The following is a 5,946-nucleotide window of genomic DNA, read 5'->3' on the forward strand; positions in this document are numbered from 1 at the left end:
AGACTTTTATCCAGGTTTTCTGATTCGACTGACTGTACATTCCCTCTCAAGTGATTATTATCTGATGTCTAGGAACTTTCTAGTTTTCCAGAGTCCACACTATTCCCACTATCTCCCAGACTGGGGCTATGTGTTGTTTGTCTTTATGATTGTCGTGTTGGCTTTCCTTGAACATATTTACACATTTATGTAACCTATTTTACTCCTGTGGACATTGCATTTACATTTACTTGTGACATACCATGCTTTCTCTACTACTATTACTACTACTCTTATTAGTAGTAGTGGTGGTGATGGTAGTATTACTTCTAGGTAGGAGTATCAGGTTGATTTCAATCTCTTGAGCTCTAATGATATTCCTACCTCAGCCCCCCAAGTGGCTACAACTACAGGCATTTAACATTGTGTTTGAGTTCTCCTTTATTATTAAAAAGGTTACACATGCCTTTTTTTGTTGGTCGTTGGGCTTGAACGCTGGGCCTGAGTGCTGTCCCTCAGCCCTTTAGCTCAAGGCTAGAGCTCTACCACTTGAGCTACAACACCACTTCCGGTTTTCTGGTGGTTTATTGGAGATAAGAGTTTCATGATCTTTCCTGCCCGGGCTGGCTTTGAACTGTGATCCTCAGATCTCAGACTCCTGAGTAGCTAGGAGTAGGCGTGAGCCACTGGCACCTGGCTTCCCATGCTTTTTTTTTATTTGTTTGGTTTTCATTTTATGATGGCCCTGGAGCTGGAATTCAGGGCCTGGATGCAGGTCTTAAGCTTATTGGTCCAGGCTAAAGCTCTGCTAATTTAAGCCACAGCTCCACTTCCATATTTTTGGTAATTAATTGGAGATAAGGGTTTCATGGGTTTTCCTGCTTGTTCTAGCTTTGAACTAGGATCCTTAGATCTTAGCCTCCTGAGTAGCAAGAATTACAGGAGTGAGCCACCAGGTCACTAAAAGCCAAAGATTTCTTAAGAAAATCTAAACAACTCTCCCATGATTCATACCTATCCCTGATTTCCTCAAGTCCTGAGCACAGACCCATGGAATAGGCCCTATTTCTGCTCTTCTGTTGTTGTCTGTGTTTGTTAAGCAAATGTCCTCTTCAAAGAATAAGCTAGGAATATAATTATTTGACTAAAGCAAATGGATTATTGGGAATAGCAGCACTTCCTGAGCACATTCCTTTTTTTTTCTTTTTTCTTTTGGCAATCATGTGGCTTGACATCAGAGCCTGGGCTCTGTTCCTGAGCTTCTTTTGCTCAGGGCTACCACTCTACCATTGGAGCCCCATGGCCATTGCCAGCATTTTCTTTGTAGTTTATTGGTTTGAGCACATTCTTTTTTTCCAGTTCTGGGACTTGAACTCAGGGCACCTTCCCTGAGCTTCTTTTTTTTTTTTTTTTGTCAGTAGTGGGGCCTGAATTCTGGTCCTGGGTGCCGTCCCTCAGCTCTTCAGCTCAAGGCTAGCACTCTACCACTTGAGCCACAGTGCCATTTCTGGCTTTTTCTACTTATGTGGTGCTGAGGAATTGAACCCAGGGCCTCAAGCTTGCAAGGCAAGCACTCTACCACTGAGCCACCTACCCAGCCCATTCCCTGAGCTTCTTTTGCTCAAGGCTAGCACTCTACAAAGGTACAACTTTCTGAGAACCTCATATCTAAACCTAACAAGATTCAGACTTCTCTTTTTTAAAAAAATTAACATATTTTTTGTACCAGGGATAGAACTCAAGGCCTCACATGTTCTAGGTAACTGCTTCATTTCTTCAGTCATGCCTTAAGTTCTGCTTTGATATTACAGCAATGTACTTCTATGCCTGGTGGAGGCTTCTTCTTAATGTTAGATGAGGTAAAACATTGCTCTCATTTAACTGGAACCAGTTTTTACCCTCTCCCCCCAGTAGGAGAAAAATCCCTTCTGCATGCTTACAGGCCCTAAGGATACAGTGGTGGCTGGGACTTCTAGCTGATAATTTTTACCTCAGGGAACAGCAAAGATCCTCCCACAGTAATCATACTTCTTAAACCACTCACATCCCTGGGTTACTCCAAAGGTCAATTTTACTCTAAACCAACAAGACCTAACCAAGAATAAAAATGGAGGCCCATACATCACCTGTCTGAAAAGTCAGAAGTTATAAATTAAGGTTACTTATTCTAAATAATATATGTTCTATCTTTTACTATATTGACAAATATTATTCCTTCATGACTTTGGGGTCAAGTTCAGTTGTGTTTTTTTTTGTTGTTGTTGTTGCTGCTTTTTGTTTTGTTTTGTTTTGTTTTTGCCTATCCTGGGTCTTGAATTCTAGGTCTGGGTGGTACACTTTAGCTTTTTTGCTCAAGGGTAGCATTCTACCACTTGAGCCACAGTACTACTTCTGGCTTTGTTGTGGTCCATTGGCGGTAAGAGTCTTATGGACTTTCCTGCCTGGGCTGGCCTTGAACTGTGATCCTCAGATTTCAGCCTCCTGAGAGCTAGGATTACAGGTAGGTGCTCCTGGTGCCCAGCTTCAAGGTCAAATTTAGAATTTGAAGCCAGGTGCTGGAGGCTCATACCTGGAATCCTCAGCAAGATGAGAGCTGATAACTGCAGTTCTAAGCCAATCTCCTGGCAGGAAGTCTGTGAAACTTTTATATCCAACTAAACACCAACAAGAAAGTAGAAGTGGAGCTGTGCCTCAAGTGGTAGAGTGCTAGCCTTGAACACAAAAGGAATAGTGCTTATGCCCTGAGTTCAAGCCCCTAGACCTGGCACAAAACAAGAAAATTTAGAATTTGAAGGAGCTTCTCTCTGGAATTTGACATTGCCCTCAATCCTGGTAGACCCTCTTTTCAGTCCCAGCTCTGCCTCACACCTTGAATCTTTTGAGATGAAAGCTCTTGAAATTCTGCCCACAAACCCTGCAAAACCTCCTGGTCCCTTTCAGGCTGTTCAGAATTATTTAGAGAGCTTTGTCTTGCCTCTCTTGCTACAGCCATGAGCGCTGTCCAGCCATCTCTTGCTCTGTACTAGCAACTCAACATGGACTGAGACCGAAGAGGGCTTGGTATGTTCAGGCCACTTGCAGCAGTAGGGAACAATCAAGCTGCCTGGAAGCCCTCAGTCTCTGGTCTCAGTCTGGCAACCAAGCCTTGCAGAGAGGGCTGGGAGGTAGTCCTTCCCAGAGCAAATGAAGCAAAGGAAAAGGAAATGAAATACTGAGCTGTTGCTCCAGCTTACAAAAAGGGAAGAAGGTCACCTCAATGATTAGATCCTATCTGCTTCTCTATCTCACCTGACAGTTGCCCATGAAATCTCACCACCTTTGGAGTTTAAAAACAGTCTTGGATCATGTGTGGATGATAACCAGAGGTAATCCTTCAGTGATTACCAAGGTAAAAAAGGACAAGTGGCTTCCATCTCACCTGATGTTTGGCAAATACTTGGGCCTCAGTCCAGAAACTTGAGGTGGAGGTCCAGCCATCTTTGAACCACCACAGTTCTACTTCCTGCTTGCTATGGACACTTGGAGATGAATCTCATGGACATTCCTGCCCAGGCTGGCTTTGCACCTGCAACCTAAAATCTCAACCTCTTTAGTGGCTAGGATTACAGGGATGAGCACCCAGTACCCAGCTGCACTTTATTTTTTGACATCCTACAGCAGATGGCTGTATCTCCAACTGCTAGGTTTTTCAGTCAGTGTCTCAGAAGGGGAAGAGAGCAAGAAGCCTCTGTAGAGTGAGTTCTTGGGGGTGGGGGTGTAGTTGGCCAGGCCAGAACAGGTATGTGAGCTGAGAAAACCTTGGGGTGAGGTCATTTTGCACACCCAGTGTCTCACTTGGGAAGTGCTTCCAGACAGCTGCTCCAGAGTGATTTGCTTTCAATGTCCATTTTGTAGCTCCTTCCCTTCTCAGCAGGAGGCTGTGTCTCTGAAGTCAGGCTGCAATTACCTTGCCAATTGCTGTTACTTTCATAGCAAATTGGCAGAACAAGCCAGAAAAACACAAGAAAAATGGCAAGTCTGGGTATCTCAACTCCCAATCATGATAATCAGGTGGCAGAACAGATAATGAATAATCCATAGGAGAGGTCCCAAAAAGTTCTACAAACACTACTGGTAAACATGGTGAATGAAAAGATTGAACACCTGCAAAGGACTCAGTGTGAGTATGATATGGAGAGAAGAGGCAAAGCCAAGATTAATACAGGAATCTCCTGAGCATTAGGAAGCTACTAAAAGATTTACTACAGGACTTGCATGAGCAGGTTGAGAACAGTCAAAGAGAAATAAAGGAATTGCATGAGCAGGCTGAGATCAGTCAATGAGATAGACAGGAATTGTATAAGCAGGCTGAGAAGAGACAAAGAGAAAGTCATGAGTGGTGTGAGCAGGCTGAGAACAGTCAAAGAGAACTACAGAAGTTGTGTGAACGAGAGGAAGCTGATCAAAGAGTGATACAAGAATTGTGAGAGTGGGATAAGAATAGAGAAAGATCAATAGAGGCATTAATGGAATCCACAAACAGACAGCTAAAAGAAGTCAGGGAGACCACAAAGGGAATGGTGAATGGAGCCCAACAGAAGGAATGGGAGTCTCCATAACCAAACAATTAAGTGATTTGAGAAATAAACACTGAACACTAAATTAAGGAAATAAAGAAGTTCATACAAGATTTAAAACAAAGCTCCAACAAAGAATTTGATGCTATCAAAGCCAACCAATTAGAAGGAAAAGAAATGAATAACAAAGTCAAAACTCTTGACAGTAGGTTATACCATGTAGATGATCAAATCTTGGGGATTGAAGACAGCCTACATATTAAAGAGAAAGAACATACAACTATCCAAGACAAATCAAAGAAGTACGATAGATCTATTCAACATTTGGAAGACACCATCAGAAAGCCTAATCTGAGGATAATGGGTGTAGAGGAGCACATAGAGAAGAAGTTAATGGTCTAGGAAATTTGTTTAATAGGATCCTAGCAGAAAATTTCTCAAACATGCAAAAAGATAGGCCTATTCAGACACAAGAAGCTTTTAGAACCCCAAATAGATAACACCAGAACAGGACATCCCACTGTCATAGGATCTGCACAGGATCAATTCAGACCAAGGAAAAGATCCTTAAAGCTGTCAAGGATAAAAGATCAGTCACCTTTAAAGGGAAACCAATTAGAATCACCTCAAATTTCTCAGCAGCCACAATTAAAACAAGAAGAGCCTAGAGTGGGCTGGGAAGGTGGCTCAGTGGTAGAGTACTTGTCTTGTATGCATGAGGCCCTGGGTTCAGTTCTTCAGCACCACATAAGCAAAAAGAAAAAGCCAGAAGTGGCGTTGTGGCTCAAGTGGTAGAGCGCTAGCCTTGAGCTGAAGAGCTGAGGGACAGCGCCCAGGCCCAGAGTTCAGGCCCCATGACTGGACCCCTCCCCCCAAAAAAAGAAGAGCCTGGAATGATGTATGCCATGCAATAAAGACAAACAACTATCAACCAAGAATACTGTACCCAGCTAAACTCTCCTTCATAACCAAAGGTCAAGTAAAAACCTTCCATAGCAAAGAAAAACTGAAACAATATATCTCCACCAAACCAGCCTTAAAAAAGATTCTTAAGGATATCCTACACATAGAAAACGAACAAGACCACAATAAAGGACAAGACACCACTCCCAAACTGAGAATCCAAGAACCATAGGAAGAACCCAGTTGGCACAACCCCCAAGAAGGTGGATAAAATGGCAGGAACTCCCAAACACCTCTCAATCCTGTCTCTCAACATTAACGGACTTAACTCTCCAATTAATCGACAAAGACTGTCTAGTTTGATTAAAAAGCAAGATCCTTCTATATGCTGCCTTCAGGAGTCACTTCACACCTTGCCCATAAAAACAAACACATTTTGAAAGTGAAAGGCTGGAACAAAAATCTACCAAGCAAACAGCCCCCATGAACAGGAAGGAGTTCCAATCCT

Source organism: Dipodomys merriami, unplaced genomic scaffold (genome assembly GCF_024711535.1).
Source record: "Dipodomys merriami isolate MVZ:Mamm:240054 unplaced genomic scaffold, mDipMer1.0.p SCAF_29, whole genome shotgun sequence".
Lineage (NCBI taxonomy): Eukaryota > Metazoa > Chordata > Mammalia > Rodentia > Heteromyidae > Dipodomys > Dipodomys merriami.